At 32.5% G+C, this 27,446-nt stretch overlaps 1 protein-coding gene and 1 non-coding gene across 2 annotated transcripts in view; one reads left to right on the forward strand and one right to left on the reverse strand.

The window, feature by feature from the left end:
- The window catches only part of HTR1F (5-hydroxytryptamine receptor 1F), a 96,937-nt gene that overhangs the window by 40,775 nt on the left and 28,716 nt on the right, over window positions 1-27,446 (reverse strand). The window lies entirely within an intron of this gene.
- Window positions 4,138-4,271, forward strand: LOC118602354. Its single transcript, XR_004950693.1, has one exon. It is a non-coding gene; the product is annotated as a U11 spliceosomal RNA (small nuclear RNA).

The raw sequence follows: 27,446 nt of genomic DNA on the forward strand, positions 1-27,446 counted from the left end.
TTCATTCTTCATATCTATCTTAATATAGTCATCTAATAATAGAAAATTGGATCTAGAAAAAGAGGTCTAGAAAATTTCAGGCACTATTAATTTTTTAGGGTATTGTAGTAGTTTGCTAGGAATGCCCTAAGAAAATACTGCAAACTAGGTGTCTTGGACAGAAATTTAGTTTCTCATAGTTCTGGAGGATAGAAGTCCAAGATCAAGGTGTTGGTGGAATTGATTTATCTAATCGAGTCTCTCCTTGGCTTGTAGATTGCTGTCTTCCTATGGCGTCTTCACATGGTCTTCCCACTGTGTGTGTTGGTTATTATCTCCTCTTCTTATAAGGACACTGACCATACTGGATTGGGTCCCACCCCATGACCTAATTTTACCATCATTACCTCTTTAGAGACTCTACTTAGAAATATAGTCCCATTCAGAGGCACTGTGTGTTAGTACAGGTATCTCATCATAGTTTTTAAAAATGAAGATGTATGAAAACCAAGTAAACAATATAATACTTTTTATTATTTTTATTGTGCCAGTATAGCTGTATTCTAGCTACTACTAAGCTAGTGGAAAAAGATTGCTTTCCTGCAAAGCTGTACTTGATAATGTGTTTTCCCTCTCTTCCATTGAAGTGCTCATCCCAGATCCAGTTCTTGGATTTCTTTCTTCTCTATGTGTACTCATTTCCTTGCTAATCAATCTTATAGCTTTTCTTACCATATTTGTATATGCCTTGATGATTTCCAGATTTATGTATCTACTCAGATCATGCCTCTTCATCTCTGCAGACCCTCCAATGACTTCGTATATTATTTAGATAAAAGCAGAAATCAGCACAATGGTCTGTAAAACTTGGTCCCAAATACTTGTCTGGACTTATCTCTGACAACTCTCCCCCTTACCCACCCAGCTCCAGCTACACGGGCCCCCTTGCCATTTCCTGACAGAGACAGGTAGTGCACTATATGGTTTCCAGACATAAAAGTTTTTTTCCTGTATATCTGCATGATATGATTTCTTTTGCCTTTTTCAAGTTATTATTCAAATGGCATCCTCTCCATGAGACTTATCCTGACTGTGCTTTTTGTGCTGTTCCATCTTCCAACCTCTTTTTTTCTTTATACCACTTATTACCATAAAACATTATGCAAAGAACTTATTTATTTTATTTTATACCTGTATTTCTACACACATGTGTAGGACCTATGTGGACAGAAATTTTCATTTATTTGAATCGGTGATGGATTCCATGCATCTAAAAGTAATACATTATGTCTCAAGTCAAATATTTATATTGGGTTAGTTAAGATTAAAATGTATTCTATAGAAGTTATAAAATTACCTACCTTATTTCATGAGCTTTAATTTTTATAAATACACAACTAAATCCTTTGTAAATTAACAGGTGTTCAGCTGGTTCCCATTTTATTACAAGTAAAACAAGAATTAAGGAACTGGCTACCAAGAATAGCTAAGTGTGGACATTTTAAGAAGCTATATTAATGAAAGAATTCTGGTAGTATTCACTGTGGTCAAAGAAAAGTATATTTAAAATATGTCATGGTATATTAATAATTAATGGTAAATTAATAATAAGAACACCTACAGCATTTTCTTCTTTCTGTTTGAGACTGAAAAAAATAAGTCACTTTAGTTTTTCTATTACATTATTTGGCTAGGCTAGTGCTGTCAAAGGGCAACGCTTACTTGTGTTATTTATATTAATTTTGAGAAATGAAAAATTAATAAGGCTAAAAGAGGACCATAAAAGATAAAAATTAGTTCTGTTACAAAAAAGGAATGTCATGCTTACTTCCTAGAGGGAACATATTAAGTATATTCCATGTTTCGTTTCTTACAGGGCTTGTTAAAATTTCAGAACAGAGGGGAAATAGTTCTCTCGTAAAGGGACTGACTATATTTTTCAGGTATGGAAAACACATGGAGGAAACAAATGTTTCGCTTCAGAAATAACTGCTATATCAAGCTCTCAAATATCCAAACATCTATTTTTAAAATATAATTTGAATTTCCCTGAGCTAGCATTAAGCAACATTTATTATAAAAATAATTTCAGCAGGAAAATAATTATAACTCAGAAAATAAATAAAATATTGTATTTATGTAAATCAAAAGCATTTTTACAAAAGTAAAAAGAAATGGCCAAAAAGAAAAAATAAGTGATCAACTACCATATCTCAGTAGTTATATAAACCAGTCTAGTACTTGGTAGGTACTGATTTTATATTTTTAAATAAAAAAATAAATTCAACTTTTATATCGATTTTTTTTTCTAGGAAAAACTATAATGTTAGAGAAGAACTCAATTATATTAACAAAGCATGCTACCTTAATCTTAAATTATGATTTAGGTTTATAGCATTTGCCAATTTATTCCTACTTATTCTCTTCATGTGTATAGGAAAACATCAGTATAAGCTAAAACCTATTAAGGCTAAGTGACTTACCCAAGGCCTCAAATGATTTAATATTTCTGGGATTCATTTTTTATATCTTAAAATAAGAGGTTAGGACTAGACAACTTAAGATGAATTCCAGGCTTTACCATTCCATGATTCTAAGACTATACAATAAACTCACATGTTGTAGAACTGCTTCATCTTTCTCAGAGCTCTTATTGCACTGTATTGTAATTTGGGCTTTTTCATTTATTTTATTTTTAGCCCACATTGTTCCCTGATAAGAATTTAAAGCAGCTTATTTAGTCTAAATTCCCCTTGAGACTGAGTACTTGAAAGGTAAGGACCATGTCTGATATGCTTGTGTCTCCAGAGCTTGACACCTTACCTGGTACATAAGAGGAATTCATCAATAACCCACACTTACAGCACAGTGTGCTGTTCACGCTATTAAAATCTTTATGCTTGGTTTTAGTTTTTAGTTTAGTTTGTGTTGTTTTGTTTTTGCTTTAAGTATAAAAAAGCCATTAGAGAATTCTATTTCATGTGGTATTTTAGGGTAGATTTTAACACTGTCAGTTGCAGAGTAACAATGGGAGTATAGTAAATTCAGACTCCTGATATGTTGAAATCTCTGAATTAGCTATAGATAATAACTAATTTAGAAACCCAAGTGCCTCATTTAGGATAATGTAAACCATGGAAAATATTCACAGATAATAATGCTATATGATGCTATACTATATTATACTATACTGTACCACACTATAATATACTATACCATAAAATATACAATACTACAAAATGCAGTATAATGTAATGAAAGTTATAAGCAGTGGACACATAAGCATGTTGTTTTTAATTCTAACAAATATACAGTTAATCTGACATATGTTTAATAATGTATAATGTTTTTCCCTTGAATGATAATTAGATATTAGTGTAAGCAGTTCATATAAATGACTATAATTGGAATATGTTTTCTTCTTTTAAAAAAATCTCTAGGACATAAACCACTATCAATGTCAACTTTTTCCCTAATGTTTTAAACATTTAGTCATTGTGCATGCTTCTACATATTACCTCTCATTTAGAGAGCAGATCCTTGGGTTCTTAGAATGAATAGGGTTCCTTTGTATCAGGGAATTTCACTTGGTTATTTATACCCTTCCAACTATGCATTTAGTTATTTAGTCCCCTCTTTTTCCATCCATCTATTTATTCACCCAACCATGCATCCAACATATATCCATTGATCTATCCATCCACTCCTCATTTAACTAAATATTAAGCATTTAATCTGTGTCAGGCTTATGATGTTGACACATTTATCCTGATTATAAGATACTGAGATAAGAATAATAAATAAGTACCATAAAATTATATGAATCACAAAGTTGGTTGGGGATAGGGAAAATTTCCAGTAAGAGTTAAAAGTAAGACTTTCAAGATGCTGTAGGAAAATAGAATGAAAGAAAATAAATGACATGTACAGGGGTGTGATATAACATGAAGAGCAGGGAAAGCAAATTTGTTGCTTCTGTGATAGGCTATGTGTGCGTGTTTATGGAGAGGCAAAAAAAAGATGGTAACAGGAATTGAGGCTGGGAAAACTGGTGCCATCAGATTACAAATGGTTCCATATACCATAACAAGTCTTACTGAGTTAGTAAAATCTTCATAGGACAGATGTGAGTTAATAAGCTCAAAAAACTAATCTTGCAAAAAGAGCTTCTGTTGTGAGTGGCACACATAGGGCAGCTTGGTTGTTCTTCATGCAGAATTGACAATAAGAGATTTCGGAAGCATATTTTTTTGGTACCTGGGCAGTTAGTGATCATTGGTCCTGCCCCCCCTCCCCCAAAAAAACTAATCTTTTCATGGGATCACTATATACATTAAGAAATTAAAAATGGTTATTACTTTTTATATTCAAGCAAAATTGAATAAGCGCTCTTGTCTGATAAGGTTGAATTAGTTATGTGGTCTGTTCATTAAGAAAGTTTTTTTTTTTAATGGCGGAATTATAAAAAAAAAAAAGGTCTATACATAGCTAACATATTGTTGAGAGATTCAACTAATAAAAATAAATAACTCGAATATTGGGCCAAAAAAGACTAATTAACAATGGTTATTTCCTTGGAGGTAGATTATAGGAAAATTTTGCATCCTTATTTATACATCTCTATAGTATTCACATTTTATACCATTGATACTATATCGATTTAATAATCAGAAATAGTGAAATTACTTTTATTTTGAGGAAAAGCATGAAGAAAAATATTAATTATCACAATGGGATATTCTAAAAGCTGAAGCTCAGCTTAATTAAATTTCAGAGATTTTGTTAAATTTTCCTTATTCGATAAAAGCTTTATAGCTTTTCCATTGCAGCAGCATTGCAATCATAAGGAGTCTTCCTTGTAACAGAGATAGGCACTTAACAATTTCGATTAAAATTCACCTTAGAGAGCATTCAATATTATTTACTACAAAAATAAGGACTCGGGAATCTAAAGGCACCACACAATCTTTTGCTTAATTAAAAATGATAGTAAACATCCACCATTGTTATGAACCAGTGTAGACAAAGTTATTTAGACAAAACTCTTGTTGAGTTCCTGGAAAAATCAAAATTACTTTTGAGATTCCTTTCAGCTGAACAAACTGTTTCTACAACAGGATATTCTAAAATAAATGTGACAGACAGTGGAGAACAGATCAAATTTTAAAATTGCAATTTTAATGCCAAGAATATTTTTTATGTCATTTACAGAGTCCAAAAATTTAGGTTAGGTAGACCTATTTTTAAGTTTAAGACACTTAGATGTCTTTCAGCTAATTAATTTGAATAAAAATACAAGGAATGTTCTATCTTAGGCAATATAATAATGCAATGATGTCTAGCATAGTGCCTCACATACAATAGGCAATCAGACAAAATGGTAGATAAATTGTAACCTCCTTCCCTGAAACTGGTTAAGTTCTAGGTTCCTTACCGCAATCAGAAGGATGCGCTGGCTATTGCTGTGACCATTAGCAAAGAAACTGAACAGGTAAAGCCCCTTTCAGTAAATAGACTTTGGGAGGAACCAGATGAACAGATAGTCAAAAAGTTCCTAGTTGAGCAGTACTGGGAGAAAGCAGCATTCAGGGACCAGTAGGCCGTCTGCTGTTCCCTAGCAATGTCACTGTCCCACAATTATTTAATCATTGAATAAATCAATGATTCACAACAATTTCTCCTTCTCATTTCGTTTTAAAAAGTATTTATAATTTAGCAGTCTAGGTGACATTTTTAAAGCACTTTTAGTAGATACATCTTTTTGAAGGGCTTCAATTCATTATTACTATAGAACACTTGCTCATCACACCACCTGTCAGTGTTTCTCTCCCTCTACCTCTCTTTTTTAGTGCCTATGCTATTAACCCATATCTTACCTCAACAGAATTTAATGAACTGTTAGAAAATGCAAAAATTCATCAGTCTTTAACGAATTAAAAATTCATCAGTCTTTAACGAATTAAAAAAAATTACGAATGCTCACTAAATACAGACAGAAGGACAGAGAGACAGAGACAGAAAGAGTCAATACTCTATATAATCTCCAAAACAGTATTTTTAAACTTTGAAGTATATATGAATCACCTGAAGATCTGTTAAAATATAGTAGGTCTGGAGTAAGACCTGAGATTCTACATTTTTAACGAGCTCCACAGGATGCTGTTGCTGCTGGTACCTGAACACTACTTTGGGTAGCAAGGCTTTAAAAACAATATTTTTTAATGTAATCAATTTCTCAAAACTATATTTCAGTCAAATGTATATATGTTTAATAATTTACTAATTTACACTGAAATCACTATAACAAATTTACACAAAACATGTTATATTTCATTAAGACAGGCTTGGAAATTAACGGTGAGAGAGAATAATAACTTTTCCAAAGAGAAAAATAGCAAGTTAATGCTTGTTCTAGGAATTATTTAATTTCGAAAAGCAAAACAAAAAATATGTAAGCATAAAAATGAATGGATTGAAACAATAAAAGATATATGTTGGGAATCAAGGAAAACTTCATAGTGTTTAGGGAAGAAATTCTGGTCAGAACCACACAGGAGATAACCATCAGCTGAAGAGTCACAGGACACAAACCAGAACTTTACCTCTCTCTCAAAACAGCCTGCTTTCTTGATTTTGTTTCTGTCTGCATAACTGCTTTATTTTTCTCTCAGTTGATTGTCTTCCTTTGCTCTGCATGAATATAGATATTGTTGTCTTAGCCCTAATACTTCACTACATCTCATCAATATATTCTAATTATAATTTTGTGTTCCAAATTCAAATACAAAAAAAAAAAAAGAAGAAGAAGAAGAAGAATCTGATTGGTTAGTTGGGTTTGGATCCAGGGTTCTGAAGTCCCTCGGCCACTCAGGTGGGTTTTGGGAGCAGTCTGAAAAGGGAGCTCAAATGAGACAACGACTGACTTATGTGGTCACTATAGTGCCAGAATATTCAGACCAAATGGCGCCTAAATACCATTCACTTTTCAATGAAAAGAATGCTTCCTGACATTTTTAAAATAAAAGTGAGAACATAAGATAGCTATTTCAATTAGGTTAGCATTTTGCATTTGTGTCTTTGTTTCATAATGTTTTTGAATAAGTCAGTGTTAAATGTTTTCACTATCAAACCAAATAAAGATGAATCTGAAATTGCATTTGAAGCTTGAGCCACATACAAATGGACATCAAAAAGACAAAATTTGGGTTTAATAAGAACTGGAATTAAAAGGATGACTAATGAATCATTGCTCTAAAGAATTCTGGTTGAAGAAACATAAGTTTCTTATTAAGGCTGCATGGTTTAATGTGTATCAGTTAAATGGGATTCAGGAGATCTGGATTCAATTGCTCATTTGCCATATAAACTGAGAGTTGTGCCATATCTCTCAGGATTTCAGTTTCCTCTTTAGTGAAATCTTCAAGTTGGAAGAGGCCTTTTCAGCTGTCAAATGCCTATAATCTAATAATCTATAGTTCTGTAAGAAAGGCAATGATAACCCTGTCTATTTTTAGTATGTTAGTGACTTTTATTTTTTAAGAGATTTAATCAATTCTTCATAAAATTCTTTGATAAGATTGGTCCTGATAGGTGATGTAGCATATCATTCTTTCTTAAACAATTGTGATATTAGCTCCATCACAAAAGTATTTATAGCTCTGCCCAAACTAACTGCTTTTCATTGCAGAATAGATGAAAACAAAACAAAACACCCCAAAAGGTACACAATAATATAATTTTGTCTTATTTAAAAATGTTGTATTCAAATACGAAACATTTTTTAAAATATAATTTATACCACAAGTGAATCTAAGTTGAAAAACAATGACATAAAAAAAGTACTAATATTTCTGGAACACCTACTGTGTGCCAACTGTACTGGGTAGCATTACAAATGTCATCTTACAACAATGTCTCCAGATTACAATCTTTGGCTTGTCTAAATTAAATAGAATTTTAATTTAATTTAATTTAATTCACAAAGCTATTGATAGGCTCTGGCAAGAAACAAGGATACTGATATCAGAGATAGGGTTGCAACACTCACTTGAGTTCAATGCAATCTTCCCCATTAGGTTTATACAAAATTTGAGGGAGTAGAGAAAATACTTTGTGGGAGAGTAAAAATATGTATTGAGCTGGTATCTCAGCAGAAATATGAACTTGTATTGAAATGTCTTTATTTTCCTTATTCCCTGATATTATATTGTAGTCAAAGAGATGAATTACAAAGGATGGCAACTGTGGAGTTGATAACTGAATTGCAAAATTCCCTGAATTAATTACATCTTAATGAATGGAACAAAGAATTTGAGGGACATGACATATGACTAATTGGAGATTGGAATAGGCAATATTTGTGGGCATTCCTACACACACACACACACACACACACACACACACACACACACAGCTAAATGGGTGTCATAAATTGAGAAGCGGCAATGATGTTTCAATAAAATGACCCTAAATGACAATGGGTCTTACATAAGAAAGTAAAACATAGTGTTCAGAAACCAACCAGGTAGTGAGCAGGTTATCTGTAGTGTGCATTGGTATGCCAAATCTCAATTCCATTTAGGCAAAAGTTATATAAATTTTTTTGCAAGGAAAGGACAATGTTTGGAATGTTCCATTTTTATAAGAAAAGACCTTTAGAGAAAAGATGCCGACTTAATCATCCTAAAAGATGAACTCAGATTCCCCTATGCTAGTGTCTTTGTTTACCAACAACTTAAGTCTGGCCTGCTTGATATTCTTTCCCTTGTAGTTAACGAAAGACCCTCCAAGTCATTTGCAACAATGGACATATTTATATATTAGTACAGAGAAAATATGGAAGTTAGGTCTATAATAATACATTTATGTTAAGTTTAAAAATAGGTTTTATAACCCTCATGATAATGTGTGTGTTTTGTTAAGTTTGCAAATGTTGAAGATAATTTGACATCAGGGAATCTGTGATGTTGGATTTGTCATTTTAATTTAAATGTTTAAGAAAATATGATTGATATTAAACTTACAGCCTTTGGTTTGAATTTTTCAGGATTATTTGATGTTAGAATTTTGATTTTAAGATAAAATAATTGAGGTACACATTTTGTACTTATTTAAAATTGACAACTGTAAGAAAAGAGTTGTTTGTATATAATATTTGATTTTTTAAATATTTGATACTTTAATACTGTAGAAATTTAGACTTTTTAGGCTTATAAGTAGTGGTTAAGTGCTTAAGAGATTGTTGTTTATTAGATTTGTAAATCTTTCTTGTTTGGTGTTTGAAATGCTTGAGAAATTTGAATGTTTTAAAATTCGTAATTGTAATTTCAAATGACAAAGGAAATGGAGTTAATCAAGTATATAAATGGTGCCAAATGTTTAAGGAAAATAATCTGTCAAATTTATAAATCAATTGAGCATTGATCAAAGAATAAGGGAGAACTGCATGGTTTTTAACAAAAAAATACTAAAATTTATTTGTGCATTTATAAGGTGGAATTTGTCTTTGAAGATTTAAAAAGAATTAATTTAATAGTAATTTTAATAAATTGAGTGCAAATTAAAATATACACCACTGCAAGCATTTTTTTTTTTTTTTGGTATATATGCACCATATTTTCTTTGTGGACATTAAGAAATCATTTATTTGGGGAGTGCAGGGATACTTTCAACTGGAATTCACTTTAGCTCAAGTACTAGCATCAATATGTAAGTACATTTTTAAAAGAAAAACTTTATTATGGAATGGTTTGCGAAAATGAAAAATGTCTTTCTCATTCCATCATATTAGAGAGTAGCTGATATCTATCTGTCATTACTGGTGATGTTAATCTTGATTACTTAATTAAGGTAGCTTTGCCAAGTTTCTGCGCTGTAAAGTTACCGTTTTTCCCTTTCGCTATTCTATTCTAAGTCCAGCCCAGACTCAAAGATTAAAGTTGGGAGCTAAGATTAACCTTCTGGAGGCGGGAGTTATCTATTATTTAAATTCTTCTGTAAGAAAGATTTATCTCTTCTCTTCCAATCATTAACCTTTTGAAAACTCCAATCTCTATAAACCATCCTTTCTTCATTAAAAGATTGCTAATAGGATCCATAACAGATATGAGTAGATATGAAGTTTTATGGAAACTGCAAAGTTTTAGGCAATTATATTTCCTAGGGCATATTTTTGAGGGTAAGTTTTAAAGTATATATTTAAAAATAGGAATACATTTTATCTAAGCATATTAATGTACTAAATATCATTTTGAATTATTTTTGCTTCCTTGAAATGCCACAACGTTTGATAAACAAATTCTTCATCAATGAAACACAGATTTTGGTTTAGTGATTGGACAAAACAAACTCTTTAAAAGGACACTGTAGGCGTAATCTATGGTTACATTATCTGGGTCCCTGCTGGACAGTTTAGGACATAAAATACATATAAGTTAAGAAATACACATGCATAATAGAAAGTTCTAATACTCCCATTAAAATCACAAAATTGATCACCTTTATCATTGTTCTTTGATAATTTGATACTAGGAAAATATGAAATATTCTAATGAAATTTAAAAATGTTTCATTACTTTAATGAACTCCAAATTATATATTTTCAGCGAAGGTCCCTGATGTAAGATTTATTATCCAAATTAAAAGACTATCATGTCTAAATCAGAGTAAAATTATTAATCTCATTTATATCAGAAGTTCACTTGTCAGATTCAGCAGGCTGGCAATTACTGAGCACAACAGGTTTCCAGTTAAAAAATCAAGTGGTAAATGTTAAACGATTAAACATGGCTAATTTAATAGAAAAAAAAAAACCATTCAATAATGCTGTAGTCTGGATCATCAAACAGGACATTTTAATCACTGGACATTTTAATCGCTTAACATTTTCCTTGTTGCATTTCAATCCTAGATATATGAGATTCTTTTTCACTTCGTGTTCTCAGTCAGAAAATTCGTTCTAATTTGGAGGAAAAAATATGTTCTCTAGATTTAAATTGTTAAAACCATATCTTTTGTGTTTTAGAAACGTTAAAGTCTTCTTGGAACAACCTGAAATCTAAAAATACAAGTCTTCCATATAATTGGGGAATGGCAGCTGGTAAGATGAAAAATATGCATTTTTTTATTGTTAATTTAGTCATTCACAATTTTATGAATATATCTCCTTCAGTTCCTTCTGCAATAATAGGAATTATGAACACTAACATTCCTTGAGGGCTTATTTTGTACTAAGTATCGTGCTAAGCACTTTAAACTCATTATTTTATTTAATCTTAATGACATCCTTCAGGTAAATACTTTTATTCTCCCATTTTACATATGAGGACCATGTTTTAAGGAAGTTATACAGTTATTAAGATATCAAGAAGGAACAGAATTATATCGTAGAAGTAAAATCAGAAAGTGAAATATAATTAAGTATAACTCTCATGGTGAATATTTTAATTGAGAATTTTCAAAAATCTTTTGACAAACAGTATTTCTACCTAAAATAATTTATACTATGCACTACATTTACACTCAGATTGCAAATCATGTCATCACTTTTGACTTCCAGTATACTTTTAAAGAAAAAACTACTTTGTTGAAATCTACAGGCAACCAAGAACAGATTCATAGCACATATGATTTCAACAAGTTCTATATGATTGTCATATACATACTTAAAAAGCACAAATCCAAATTTATTTTTAATTTTCTACTTGAAAGTGGTTATATCATATCTATATATATGGAAGTTTTTTGGGAAGAGTGTTAATTGCATATTTCTACTGAAAGATGAAAACAACAGTAGACTTTCTATGTTCTGTAGCATTAACAAACTGAGTATTGTTTTTATCAACTGCAATATGACATCAATTCAATAGACTTTTAATAAAACTCAAGTTCAAGCAAAGACCTAGGGCAAGATATAAACTAACAACAAATAACTTGTAGTAATGGCTAGAAACAGCTTACAAGCATTTTCTTTGTTTTTATTTTTCACTTCATTTGTATTCCTACCTTCTAGCCTTCTCCTATATTCTCAGTCTATTCGAACTGAACACATTTCTTAAGATGCAGCTCATTCTCTGTCCTTCATTGAAGCCAGCATCAATTATCCAATCCATGTTTGTTTCCTATTTGTAAAGTGCTTTGGAAATATAATAAAAAAGAGAAATTGGAGAAGCTGTAAAATTCATTTGATTTGAGGTCTGGAAAGAAGAGAAAATTTAGAAGTGCCAAGGAAAGGAAGGAGCTTTGCTACTGATCTCCTCTTTCCCTTATCTTACCCAAGGTAAAGACTGTTCACATAGATATTTTGCATAAGTGGTCATATCTGAAAGACTGCACCCTTAAGAACAGCATTTTTAGTGAAAATTAAATGTTCATATTCCTCTGTTTTTATTATTGTTTTCCTGTTTGATTGGAATCTGTTAGGTTTCTAATGAGTTATCAATTTAGGCCAACACATCATGATTTAGATGTCTGGAAGAAAATACGTACAGTGAGATATTTGTATTTTTTATGATTTTTCTTTAAACTACTTGCTTCACTGACCAGAGTTCTCAAATCCCCTTGTCCCCTCATATATTTGCTATTACAATTAATGTATTAATATTTTAGTTCCTCCAGGTCCTTTCAAACATATAATGTAATTATAAGTATAGAAGAGTTTTCATTGCCAGTTATTATTAAAAAGACTGTTTTATGAGGGGATTTAGGGACTAAGACAAGGCTAGAGGAGTTTTTTTTTTTTTTGAGGAAGGAATCTTTCAGATCCACTCAAATTACTACATGCAGCAGGTACCCACTCAGGCACAGGTAAGGTCCTTTCTAGAACTTCCCATCAAAGAGATTGTTAGATTTTAAGAAGATGGATTTATCTAATTGTTTCCTTTTCTTATCTACTATTTCTATAACAAATGCATGTGTATAGTTCAACTAGTTTTTATTTCAGCCCATTATTGCATGATATTGCAACAATTTAAATACAAAATGCTTTTCAACTACTAAACAACAAAAGGCAATCATAACAATAAAAAAGAACAAATTATTGATACATATAATAACTTGGATGCACCTCAAAGGCATTATGTTGAGTGAAAAAAACCAATCTCAAATTTTCACATATTATATAACCAATTTACATAAATCTTATTAAAATGACAAAATTATAGCAATGGAAAACAGAGCAGTGGTTGTCAGAGGCTAGGAGTTCTGAGAATGAAAATAACATTGCATGAGTGGGAGCTTTGTAGTGATGGAATAGTTTTGTATCTTTTTTTTTTTTTGTGGTAATGGTAGTTACATAAATCTATGCATTTGATACAATGACACAAAAATATACAAGCACATTTTACCAAAGATAATTGGGCGAAAGGTACATGGGACATCTTTGTACTGTTTTGCATCTTCTTGTGAATCTATTTCTTATCTCAATATAATAAAAAGAACCATTATTATTACAAATAGTTGCTTAAAAACTTGAAACTTTCACTCATGAATTTTATTTGTAATTTAAGATAAATTTTAAAAATATTCACTTATATAATACAGAAACCAAATAAATCCAAATTTGAAATTTTGAAGTCTGTGTTTCATAAGATCAAAAATATCTTTTATGTTCAATCACTTCCCCTGTCTATTATATTTCATAACAAGTAAAAACATATGAAATATATGGTAAGAATCAAAATTCAAGAAAACTTATTATAATAAATGCACGAGCCAAAATGATTTAAGAAGTGCCAAACTGAGAAGGAAGAAAATGATTAGTTTCATGAATTTTTATTGAGTTGTCTGTATATATTCCTAAAAATTTCTTTTGTGTCAGTAAATAGGTCTATGGAAATATATCTTCTGTCGTAGAGTTCCTGTATAAACTGAAGATTGAAAATGGTAAATGTGATGATGTATTTTCTACAGGGTTCATACTAGAAGCTTATGAATCTTAGACCAATCAAATTGTTTTTGACTTTTGGCTGTGTGATTTGCTAGCTGTTGACTTCATCAGGTAACTCCACTTGGTAAAAGCTAGTTTAAAGTGAGCTGAGGGTTAATGAAGGAAAAACTAATGGAGTCAGGATAGTTAACTTCTTGTTAATGGAAATCAGTGGTGAAAAGGATCCAAGTATATGTCAGGGATCAGTCTAAAGAGCCAAATTATCTAACAAGTTTAAATAGTACAAGGACCCACAGCATCTGCTGGAATTGGCAAATGCATAGACACTGTAATTTTAGTGAAAGTGATTTGAGTTTAGTGAGTGTATAGTTAAGGAATAAATAAAAAAGTGAAAGATATTAAGTGAAATTATTCTCAGGATCATAGATGCCAAATAAAGAGATGGATAGTAAGAAAAAAACTAGAGTGAGGGAGATCTTATGAGAGGAAGAGACAGAATCATGTAAAGTGGATGAAGACAGAGAAACATGAGGGATAATTGGTAGATCGAGATCCTTGAAGTGACTGGAAGGGATGGAATTCAAAGCAAAAGAAAAATATTTGTTCTGGCCCTAGAAAGGACCCTCTTCCATTGAGAGGAGAAAAAGAATTACAGGAATGGTGTTTTGATTAGTAGTAGCTTCCTCCATCATTTAACTCAGCCCTTAACATTTTTTTTCTCCCAAATGGTCAGATCCTATTAAGAATTATTATATAATTAAGATTCATTGTGAGTAGGCTTTTTTTTTTTTTTTAAATATAAATCTGGTTTCTTTCCAGAGATCTCAAAAAAATCATCCTTTTACTTTCTGAAAAAAAATTATTCGGTAATCTCAGTTATTATTTCCAGAGAGTATTTTCATAGGTAAAGTAGATCCTCAAGAAAATATTACTAAGTAAATAAAAATACAATAAACCAATTTTAGGTAAAAGATAAAATAAAAAGATTTTTCAGTAGCAACAACTATGACATAGTAATAACATTTTATCTTAGCTGAACACATTCAATGTATTTTAACCTAGGGTAATGAGTTAAGTATCATTCAGCTAAAAAACATGTGGTATTCACACAAGAAAATATAAAGCAAGAATTTAAAAACTTGCAATCAATATGTAATATCAGGACACATCTAATGTCTTTAAGATTCAGCTATTTGCATTGTTAAACTGTGGAAGACATTTCTTGTTTTTCCTCATGGAGAATCCATTATTCTCACTCCCAGTAACAGCACCCTGATTTTTCTCAGGGAATTACTCCTTTTCACTCTTTTCCCCTGCAATTTAGATGACGTTGGCCATGTATTCAGCTTCTGAACTGTGAACATATCTCAGGTTGGCTAATCAAAGATTGCAATAATATTTAATCTCATGATTTTTGCTGAAACGATTGGAAAAGAAGCTTTTTGTTCTGTTTGCATTTCTAAGCTAGTAAAATATGAGCATGGAGTTGCTGTGACTGCCTTATTTCTATAATGATGGCTTGATAATGAAATTTACAGAAGAAAGCAGAGCTGAGAAATATGAAGAACAAGTGAGTCTTTATGACATTGTGTAAGACCTGAAACCCCTGGCCTGTTCTGTTATATAAGTCAAACTTTTTCTTTTTTATTAACAGAAGATACTTTGATTGGATTGCTGATATTGTAACTAAAAAAAAAAAATCCTATTTAATACTTTTGAAAGTGAATATCCATGACAGTTAGGGAATTAATATTGACCAATAAACTATGTTAAGGATGCCATGTCCAGAATTTTTTCTAAACATGATAAATCTGTGAAAAAAATTTGATGTTTCTTATTACGAAAACTTATCACAACATATCATTGATATAGATAGTATGAAATGTTCTTTCTGTAATCTACAAAGTATTATTTTGTTGTAGTAATACTATATTAATTACTCAAAGTTAAATTTTACCACCATTTAATTATCGAAATTATAATTATCTAACTCAGGATAAGAACAAATAGATACTGGAGTACAAAAGTATTTTGAGGCTCAGTGAATTATTACTGTACAGTGCTGTCAGCTTTTCAGAGCTGGGGCATTACAAATATAATTGGGAGTTATAATTTGATGGGAGATATCAACATATCTATAAGTATCAGTCCTTAATAAGTTGCAAACTAATTAAAGTTAAAGTATTAAGGAATTCTGAAGCTTTACCTATGTCAACATTTATTGAATATTTCTATTATTGAAAATGAATGACTAGTTTTTATTAAAAAACAAATCACTCGTGATACTAAAATTATTTTACAAAAGTTGAGTGTGACTCAGCGTGAAGAACAAAAAGATCTACTGGGAAATTATTATATTAGGATCCATTATTTTGTGACTTGTAAGCACAGAAAGCAAAAACTAAAAGAGGAAATGACCTTCCTCATATTCAAAACAACCAACATCATGAGGAGTGAGATAATCTTGCTAATGGTACTTTTATGAGTATGTTGAGTTTGTTCACAATCTTAGTTTTCTGTGGTAACATAATAGAATTATTGCCTTCTTTCTAAAGCTGTGAAGTGGTTACATAGAATCACAAAGACCTCCACAAGAAGTTGAGCTCTAGTGTGGAATGAATTTGATCAAGAAGGTAGTATATCCACAGACAGTAAAATGTATATTGACTATTTTGCTGGTAGTAAGAGGAATGGATGATACTTCTCTTTCTGCTGGGTAGAATTCAGAATAAACAATACTAGGTGTTGGTGTAGTTTTAGTGCTTATGATGACAAAAGTATCAACTTAGGATCTTTTACACTGGCACACTACAACTAATGCAAAAGTCTGATAGTGTCCTGAGTAATGCTTCTCATTTGTTTTACAAGGTGCAGACTCAGACAGTACACACTAGCTAACAAGTGCCCAGGGAAATATTTACACAGAAGGAACCAAAATGACTCTAAGAGGCTCAACTTACCTCTCATTTTGGGATTTCTTTAGGAAAATGTATGATCTAATCATTGATGAAGTTCATACTAGCAAGGAATTTGGTTTTAACTTAAAAACAAAAATAGGGAAATAGCAGTTAGGCTTTAATAATAGGAATAATATTTCTAGATTCAATTCTGGAAGGAAGTAGTAGAAATTAAAAATAAATTACCCAAAACACTGCTAATTGTTTTATGGCCTATTGTGACTCCCAGACTTTATGAGATAGATACCATCAACAACATTGCATCATTGTGGAAAACTGGGGCTCACGTAGATTCTTTAACTTGAGAAGGCATCATATCTTGTTATGTAGGAGAGTCAGGGCTGACTTTATGGCAGTAAATCTGGTGTGAATGGACTCAGAATGGGCCCATACTTGAGGTTTGATTCTCTATGTTGCTCTCTTGAGATGTTTAGTAATTTTATCTTTGAATTTATTGAGTAAAGTTTGATGAGACAATGAAGCATGAGTCAGGGGCTTGGAGCCTCACCTGATATGCACTTCTACTTCTGCCCCTTGGTGCTTTGAACCACAATTAATAGCCTGTCCCTCCTTGATCACTGCCATCTCAGCCTTGGAGAGTCAGTATTGGGCATGTGTCTCATGGGTCTTGAGGGATGGCAGAGGAGACAGAGGTATTCCCTTACAGGGATAGGCAGCAACCTTAAACTTTCAGCTGGGGACTGAATAGCCTGCTTCCACATTTAGCACATCTTATCTGCCATGGGATGAGTCTGTGTGTCCTGGCCAGAACCTGACATTTTCATTTTGCACTGGACCCTACAAATAAAGTAGATGATTGTGAGTAGAGTTAAGATTCAAATCCAGCTCTGCCTAAAATCAAGAACCTCTAGAATTGGAACCAAGGGTGCATGGTCTAGAAGTAAAATCAATTTTCCAGGTTTATGACAGTATGGAGGAAAAGGCATTCATTTGGAGTCAGAACACCTGGCTTTGATTCCAGGTCTATAATTTACTTGTTGTAGTACCTTGGATAAGACGGTTAATCTGTCTAAACCAAAGAATCAGTAAACTTAACTGTAGAAGGCCAAATGGTAAATATTTCAGCCTTGTAGGCCATATGGCCACTGTTTCAACTACTCAACTCTGTTTAAGTGTGTCTCATGGAGGAGACACACTTAAACAAATAATTATCATCCTATATAATACATGCACAAAATGATATAGTAGTATGGGGGGAGATGAGATCGGAAGGGTAAGAGTGATGGTTATAATAGTGTGTATTAGTGTCTATTACTATCATCAAAAAGCAACAATAATATCTATTAAGAAGGTTAAATATGAAGATAGAAATTGCTTTATAAAAGCTAAAGATTTGTATAAATGTTAGTAGCTATCATTGTCTAGTAATTTTCTCCAAAAATTTAACATTTATTAAGCATTGGTGCTCTACAAATATAAAAGAAAAAACTCAAAAAAAAATCAGTATAAAACTATTCTTTATGATACATATGTAGAAAATAATAAACACACACACATCTTATAATTCTAATTTAGAAATTCAATCACATGTCTCATGTAGTTTAAAAATTAGAAGAATCCCAATTCAGGTTTTACATCCAAATATATCATTTCTATCCTAGATATGGCCATTGAAATAAATTAGGAATGCAACTATCAGTTTGCAACAGTTTGTATATTCATACAGCTATGTTGTTTCTTGCCATACATTATACAAAATAGCCTCCTTGGTTAAGCAGACAACTTATATATTTTTTGAAGATAAAACAAAATAACTTTCCTTTAATCAGAATTTACCATGTAAGTTTTGTTTCTTAAGTTAGTTATTTAAAGTGCAAGTAGATAACTTTTTCAGAGTAAAAAGTTCAGAATCTGAGTACAAGTTGTATAAAAATATAAAGACAAATTTTTTAAAAAAGTGCTTTATAATGTATGGGTCATCGGATTTGTTTGTTGAAATATTTTTTCCCTGATCTCAGCTCATAGATTCTGATCCAGTAGGTCAGGAAGGAGGTCAAGCAATAAACAATTTTTTAAACAAGTAGATTAAGTTATTTTGATATAGCAAACTCAGGAACAACACTTAAGAAATGAATTTAGGAATCCTGAGAAAACATGGCAAAGTGAGAGACATCCCTAGATCTCTCCCCTTGAAAAAGCAATAAGCTGAACATTAAAAACTTCTTTAAAAACACCCAAACAGCTCACCAGCACATCTGAGCATGGGATCTGCACATAAGAGCTACCACAGATCAGAAGCCCGGGTGTTTAGTGGCGGACTGGGAGAAATTAAGAAGCTGCCTCTCACAGGCACTGGAGCTCCCTATCGGAGGAGGGGGAGGGGAGAAGGAGCAACTAAATCCCTGAAGAGCCCTGCCTGGGAGAGTTGTGAGTTCCGTGCAGTTGGCAGCAGGGCCCAGTCATCAGGGCAGAAAGCAGAGAAGCAGGATGGGACCATAGTAGAAAAATAATAGTAGATTTTTACTTGCTGTGGTCGCAAAACTGAGGCTGAGCCGCAGCCCCCAACTCCTAACACAGAAGGCCCCTCCCCCCATAACCTCTAGGACCAATCTCCACGGAGCCCCAGGGCAATTTGAGCAAACACTGCTGAGACTGTTGCTGACATTGACAGGGATCGAAACTGAGGATAGCGAGCATGATTAAATATTTAAAAGAAAATAAAAAAGGCATTTTTCAGGCTTTATATATGCAACTTAAATGACAGAGACTTTAGGATAGTACTTCTGAAAAAATTCGTTGAGTTCCAAAACAAGACATGTCAACAATTGCAAGAATTGTGGAGATAAAAAACACACAGTAAGAGTTGACCAAATGGAGGAAAGGATCAGTAATAGCAAAGACAGAAATTTAGAAATAAATAAGAAGGAAGAAGAGAGAAACTGAAGAATGAAAAATAATGAAAAGAGAAATTCAAGAATTAGCTGATACCATCTGGAGAGGAAACATAAGAATAATGGGTATTATCGAAGTCGAGGTAAAGAAACAGGGACTAGAGAGCATTTTCAGACAAATAGTTGACAAGACTTTCCCAAATTTAAGGAATGAGTTGGAGCTTGGAATTCAAGTCAACAGAACACCTAATTATCTCAACCCAAAAAGGCCTTCACCAAGACACATTGTATTAAAATTATCAAAAATCAACGACTAAGATGGAATTTTCAAGGCAGCCAGGGAGAAGAAAATGGTAACTTATAAAGGAAAACCCATTAGATTCTACTCAGACTTACCAGTGTAGACCTTACAAGCCAGAAAGAAATGGAATCAAATATTTAAACTATTAAGTGAAAGGAACTACCAGCCCAGATAATGTATCTGGCTAAGTGCTCCTTTAGATATGAATAAGAAATTAAGACCTTTCCAGATACGAAAATTGAGGGAATTCTCCAGTACGAGGCCTGCACTACAGGAAATACTGAAAGAGGTCAGCTCACCTAAAACAAATGAAAGAAATAGGAATGAGTAAAGATTTCAATAACACTATTTTCCTAGAATCGTGAACCACTTGGACATGATTTATGCACATATGTAGAGAATGAAATATGTTGCTTATTGCCATCTATAAAATGTTGAGAAATATGCAATAGGATGGTCACATACCATCAAAGATATTAAATATATCATTAATATATTTGGAAATATACTAATATGTTGTTTTAGAATAATTAATGGGATGTCATAAAGTAATTAGGAGTGAAGTGACCATCAGGCAAATAGAAGCAGAGGAGTAAAACCCTTATAAGAACAGAACATTATAGCTTAAATAATCAGAAGAGAATTGTTATAACAAGATAATAATAAATGTTCAGCATACATACAGATAAACTGAAATAACAATGACTGAAAAGGGGAAGATTCAAAGATCCAAATTCGCAAAGAGGAATGGAGATAAGGCACGTGCTAAAGAAAATGGACAACTGTATATATATATATATATATATATATATATATATAACTGTCCTTTTCATATTCATAATGGTAACCACACACCAAAGATTCAGAACTGAATTGTATAACATAAAGAAAGAAGAACCAGAGGGAAAACCTACAAAAGCCAACCAAAATAAAGAAAACAGAAAGACAAGGACAAGGAAGTAATAGAAACACCGAGCTACCAGAAAGCAAAGGATAAAATGGCTATAAGAGGACCTCATATTTCAATAATCACCCTAAATGTAAATGGACTGAATTCACCAATAAAAAGGCACGGAGTTGAAGAATGGATCAAAAAACAAAACCCAACCATATGCTGCCTCCGGGAGACACATCTCAGCTTTAAAGACAAATATAGACTCAAAGTGAAAGGTACAAAAAATGATATTTCAAGCAAATGGCATTCTGAGAAAAGCGAGAGTAGTGATACTAATATCAGATAAAATAGACTTCCCCCCAAAAAAGGTAAAAAAAGATACTGAGGGACACTTATAATGATAAAGGCAATCATGAACCAAGAAGACATAACACATTAATATCTATGCTCCCAATCAGGGAACTTCAAAACATGTAAAGCAATTACTAACAGAACTAAAGGGAGAAACAGACCAAAACAGTATTGTAGGATATGGACAGATCATCCAAACAGAAAATCAATAAGGAACTAACATCTTTAAATGACACATTAGACCAACTGGACATAATTGACATTTACAGAGCCTCCCATCCCAAAACAGCTGCTTATACATTCTTCTCTAGTGCACATGGAACATTCTCAAGGATCAACCATATACTGAAATACGGAGATAACCTCATCAAATATAAGAGGGTTGAAATCATACCAATCATATTCTCTGATCATAATGCTTTGAAACAAGAGATCAACTGCAAAAAGAAAGCAGGAAGAACCACAAAGATATGGAGAATAAACAATGCACTACTGAAGAATAATCAGGTGAGAGAAGAAATAAAAAAAGAGATCAAGATACACATATAAATGAATGATAATAATAGTACAACTTATCAAAACTTTTGGGACATGGCAAGAACGGTCAAAAGAGGAAAGTTCATATTATTACAGGCCTTGTCATATGTGGCCTTTATTATGTTATTATGTTAAGGTACTTTCCTTCTATACTGATTTTGATAAGTGTTTTGATCATTAATGGATGCTGTATCTTGTCAAAAGCTTTTTCTCAATCTATTGATATGATCATGTGATTCTTATTTTTTAATTTGTTTATATGGTGTATCACATTAATTGATTTGTGTATATGGAACCAACCCTGAACCTCCAGGATGAGGCCCACTTGATTGTGGTGTATAATCTTTTTAATATGTTGTTGTATTCAGACTGCTAGTATCTTATTTAGTATTTTCGCATCGTGTTCATGAGAGATATTGGTCCGTAGTTTTCTTTTTTGTGTTATCCTTACCAAGTTTTTATATCAGAGTAATATTGGCTTCATAAAATGAGTTGGGAAGTTTTGCCTCCTCTTTGATTTTTTGGAAGAGTTTGAGGAGAATAGGTATTAAGTTTTCTTTGAATGTTTGGTAGAATTCACTGGTGAAGCCATCTGGTCTTGGACTTTTACTTATAGGTAGGTTTTTGATGATTGTTTCAATTTCCATACTACTGATTGGTCTATTTAGATTTTCCAGTTCTTCTTGATTCAGTCTAGGAAGAAGATATTTTTCTAAGTACTGGTCCACTTCTTCTAGCTTATTAAATTTGGTGTTATATACTTTTTAATAGTATTCTTGTATGATCCTTTGTATTTCTGCAGTCAGTTGTAATTTCCCCTCTTTTATTCCTGATTTTATTTATTTGTGTCCATTCTCTTCTTTTCTTTAGTGAGTCTAGCCAGAGGTCTGTCAATTTTATTAACTTTCTCAAAGAACCAGCTCTTTGTTGCATTTATTTTTTCAATTTTTCTGTTTGTTTTCAATTTCATTTATTTCTGTTCTAATTTTGATTATTTATTTTCTTCCACTGACTTTAGGCTTCATTTGTTCTTCCTTTTCTAGTCTTTTAAGATGAAGCATTAGGTTGTTAATTTGGGCTCATTCTTATTTTTGGAGGTAGGCCTATAATGACATGAACTGATTGGGGGCATAGATAAGTGTTATGTCTTCTTGGTGCATGATTCCTTTTATGTCACTTTTCTCAGAATGCCATTTGCTTGAAATATCCTTTTCCACCCTTTCTCTTTGAGTCTATATTTGTCTTTGGAGCTGAGATGTGCCTCCTGGAGGCAGCATATGGTTGGGTAGTTTCTTTCACTTAATAGTTTAAATATTTTTGATTCCATTCCTTTCTGGCTTGTAACATCTGTGCTGAGAAGTCCGATGATAATATAATAAATTTTCCTTTATAAGTTACAGTTTTCTTCTCCCTGGCTGCCCTGATCCTTTCCTCCATTTGGTCGACTCTATTTTCCAAGCTTGCTATTTTATTTTTCAACTCTTGCAATGTGTTCTCCATTTCCAGAAGTTCTATTCTGTTCTTTTTGAGAGTTTCAATCATTTTGCTCTGGTCATCCAGGTGTTTCTACAATTCCTGAAACTGCTAATATGACTCGTTTCAGAATTCACTGTTTTTTCAGAAGTATCATCTTGAATTCTCTGTCATTTAAGTTGCACATTTCTATGTCTGTAAGCTTATTTTCTGGAAATTTTTCTCTTTCTTTCTGAGATGTCTTGTTACTTGGGTTGTTCATGATGTTTAATGTTCTCCACCTGGGCATTAATGGAAATGTATTCTGCTGTTTTTCCAGAAAGAAGATTTATTATATAAAGGTCTCTCTTTAGCCTGCTGCAAAGAAGGCAGTTTTCTTTTGGTTTTCACTAGGTGGCATCTAAGTCTCTTGGATCCTTGCTTTATATAAAGCCTTAAAAATGCCTTTTTGATTTTCTGATATTTAAATCATGCTCACTACCCTCAGTTTCAGTCTGTGTTAGCACCAGTTTCGGTAGGGTTTTCCCAGATTTCCCTGGAGCTCTGTGGTGTTCAGTCTCAGAGGGTACGATGGGAGGGGCCTTCTAGGTTGGGGGGTTGGGTGTTGTGGGCTGCGGCTCAGCCTTGGTTTTGCAAATGTGGCCGGTAAAAATCAACTGTTGTTTTTCTGCCATCCCACTTCTGCCCTGATGACTGGGCTCTGCCACTCTCAGGCCGCTGGGAGCTCACAGCTTTCCCAAGCAGGTCTTTTCAGGGAAGTTGCCACACTTACACCCTTCTCCCTCCTCTTTTAAGGAGGTCTGGCTGCTGTGAGAGAGAAGCACCTTCTTCATTTGTCCCAGTCCACCATGGGACTCTCAGGTTTCTGACCTGTGGTAGCTCTTATGCGCAGATCCCACACTCAGGCGTGCTGGTGTGCAGTTTGGGTGGTTTTTGTTGGTTGAGTTTTAGATGTTCATCTTATTGTTGTTTCAAGGGGAAAGATCTGGGGACCTTTCTCACTCTGCCATGTTTCCAAAGATCCCAAGATATGGTTTTCAACTTTAGTTTATTCAGCGTGAGTTTTCTACTAGTCTCCAGGCAGTTGTCAGAGTGTAGTGTTTAAGAGCACAGGCTCATGTCATTAGAGAACCTGCAATCTTTACTACCTGTGTGACCTTGGACAATTCATTTAACCTTCCTAATTCTCAATGTCCTTTTAGGAATGACAGTAATATCAACCGTACTATTAGTAATATGGTTCATGGGATGATTTTAGTACCTACTTCATGTGATTGTAAAGATTACAATAATCTTTGTTTAAGTACAGGCTATCTTGGCGATATGGTGGTTTAGATTCCATATCACCACAATAAAGTGAATATCACAGTAAAGCAAATCACACAGAATTTTTGGTTCCCTAATGTATATAAAAGTTATGTTTATACTATATTATGGTCTCTTTAAGTGTGCAATAGCATTATGTCTAAAAAACAATGTAATACCTTAATTAAAAAATACTTTATTGCTGAAAATGCTAACCACCACGTGAGCCTTCAGCAAATGGAAATCTTTTTTGTTAATGGTGACTTTTGCCCTGGTAACGTCAAAGATCACTGATCACAGATCCTTATAACAAATACAATAATAATGAAAAAGTCTGAAATAGTGTTAGTACTGCCAAAATGTAGTACAGAGACATGAAGTGAGCAAAAAATGTTGGCATGGTGGCACTAATAGACTTGCTCCATGCAGGGTTGCTACATATCTACAATTTGTAAAAACACAGTATCTGGGAAGTGCCCAAAGTGCCAAAAAATGAGGTATGCTTGTATAATCTTCAAAAAGTTAACATGAGTCTTACACAAATAAAAAAATACCCAAGGATCAAAGATTTCATTCAACTCATTAATGAATAAATAAACCAATCAGACGTCAAGGCAAATTCAGAGCATTTTGAGGATCTGGGTACTTATAGGAATTTGGAAACAACGTCGGCACAAGATTTCTAGAAAAAATTCAAAACTAATTAATGTCCTATTGGTTAATAATTCATAACAGTTGAGTTTATTTTTCTCCTGTATAGAAATTATTTCTATCTGTGTTGGAAAAGCCATCTACAAGTTAACATGTAACTTGACTAAGTCAAGACTTTTCATCAATAGCAAATACTGAATGTACCAAAGCACATTCTCAATTATTAAATAATTTGAAGTGGGCCTATAAGATACTAAAAGCATGCCCCTTGTCTTGTTTACTTGTTTGTAAGTCTTAAATAATTTTTCTTAATCCTATTTAATGTACAAGGACTCTATCAGAGTTAGTTATTAATATTTTTATCACTAATATGTATTTCGTAGGCCAAAATGTTTTGTTCACTCCAATTAGGTTATCACTTTACTATATCATAATATTTGTCGATCATGTTAGCAAATTTCTATAGTATGTATAAAAACACCTAGAGAGTAACTTTAGTTGTACTGAGGTCATACACTGCTCACAGGAGCCAGAGGGATCACTACAGATTTAATGCTTATATTGATTGCTTGTTTTCTCATTCACCAACTATTGACTGAATGTCAGACTCAGGATACTACACAGGATTAGGCACAGTGATCAGGGAACTGTATCTCATATATATTTATATGTAATGTTATTTAAAATTCATGTCTACTTCAAATGTCAATACAGGTGCCATGATCATTGATTAAGAAAAAACCCATGGCAAAGAACTTTTATTAAGTGGCATCGATTTTCACTCAGGAATTTCTTAACACAACTTAAATTATCTAAAGTCCATTGGTGTCTCATAATTCAAGATATAGGTACAATATAATAATGTTGCTCACAGTTGCAGCTCTAGCTCTGCACATTCATTTTCAAACATCCAAAATATTTTTCTGTATTTAAAATAAAGTTACTAATACCAGAGAGTAGGGGGCGGGGGAGGAGGGGATAGGTAGACTGTTAAAGGAAGTCAAATATAAGGGGGTAGGGGTTGGGTGAAATGAATAAAGGGGATCAAATATAGGGTAGCTGAAGGAAACTGGACTTTGAGTGGTAAACACACAATAGAATATACATATGTCAAATTATAATGTACACCCGAAAAGTTATATCATTGTACTAACCAATGTTACCCCAATATACTTAATAATAAAAAAATAAAGTAAAATAAAGTAATCAAGATTTAGTAAGACATCACTACATACACATTAAACTGATCTTCTCAAATCTATCTACTGCCATTAATTTAAAATATGTTTTTTTAAGAGGAATTTGTTTCATAAAGGAAACAAAAGAAATCATAAGAAATTGATATCTTCATGATGATAAATCAGGGCATTATAAAATAAGCTAATGAATAATGAAATTGCATCATTTTAATGCATATCATTTGTTATGACCAAGAATATTCCTGCTGTTCTAAAAAAAAAAATCTATGTGCATATGCTGATGGACACACCAATATTCATACATTTCAGTAAGTCTAAACAAATGCCTATTTTTCAAAATTAAAAAACACATATGCATAGAGAAATTTAGACAGTGAATGTATTTTACTTTATGTTATGGTTCTGAGGAAAGCTGTCTTACTTTCTCCCCCAAAATTATATATACAAAGACATGTGCATTTTTGCACATAATTTCCAGGAGCTCACAGATCCCCTAGAAATATATTCTAGAGTGACAAATATATCACAAAAACTTGTATGTACTTTAAATATTCAAATGCCCAGGGAGAATTTGTTGTTTTATGCTTTGTCAAATTATTTTCAAAATAAAAAAAAATTCAAATCTAATAATAGGACTCGATTTATTTTGTAAAGAAAGCTAGAGTTTAAGTTTGCTTAAATTAGGTTAATATGCCAGACTAAAGACTATTTTGGGGTTTAAAATTTCAAATAAGGAATAGTAGTCATTTCATTGGAATCATAGTTACACTTCTTTGAAAACATTAATTATTGGTTTAACTGAGGATATAAGTAATTTCCAAATTATTTACAAATTGTATACACCTTTGACTAAACACCAAAATTACCATTTTTTCCCCACAATTTAAATAAGTTATTCCCTCTCCAAAAGAGGACTTATTTATTATCTCCATGAAAACAATGGGTCTTGCATGAATGGCTGCAAAGGAGCAAAGAGTAGTAATTACATGTTTGGTGAATGGAAGTCAAGTGTACAAACCTAGATGCAGCACTTCTCAGTTCCACTTAAGCCAGAGTTAAAG

This window comes from Rousettus aegyptiacus, unplaced genomic scaffold, assembly GCF_014176215.1.
Source record: "Rousettus aegyptiacus isolate mRouAeg1 unplaced genomic scaffold, mRouAeg1.p scaffold_m13_p_4, whole genome shotgun sequence".
In the NCBI taxonomy this organism is placed as follows: domain Eukaryota; kingdom Metazoa; phylum Chordata; class Mammalia; order Chiroptera; family Pteropodidae; genus Rousettus; species Rousettus aegyptiacus.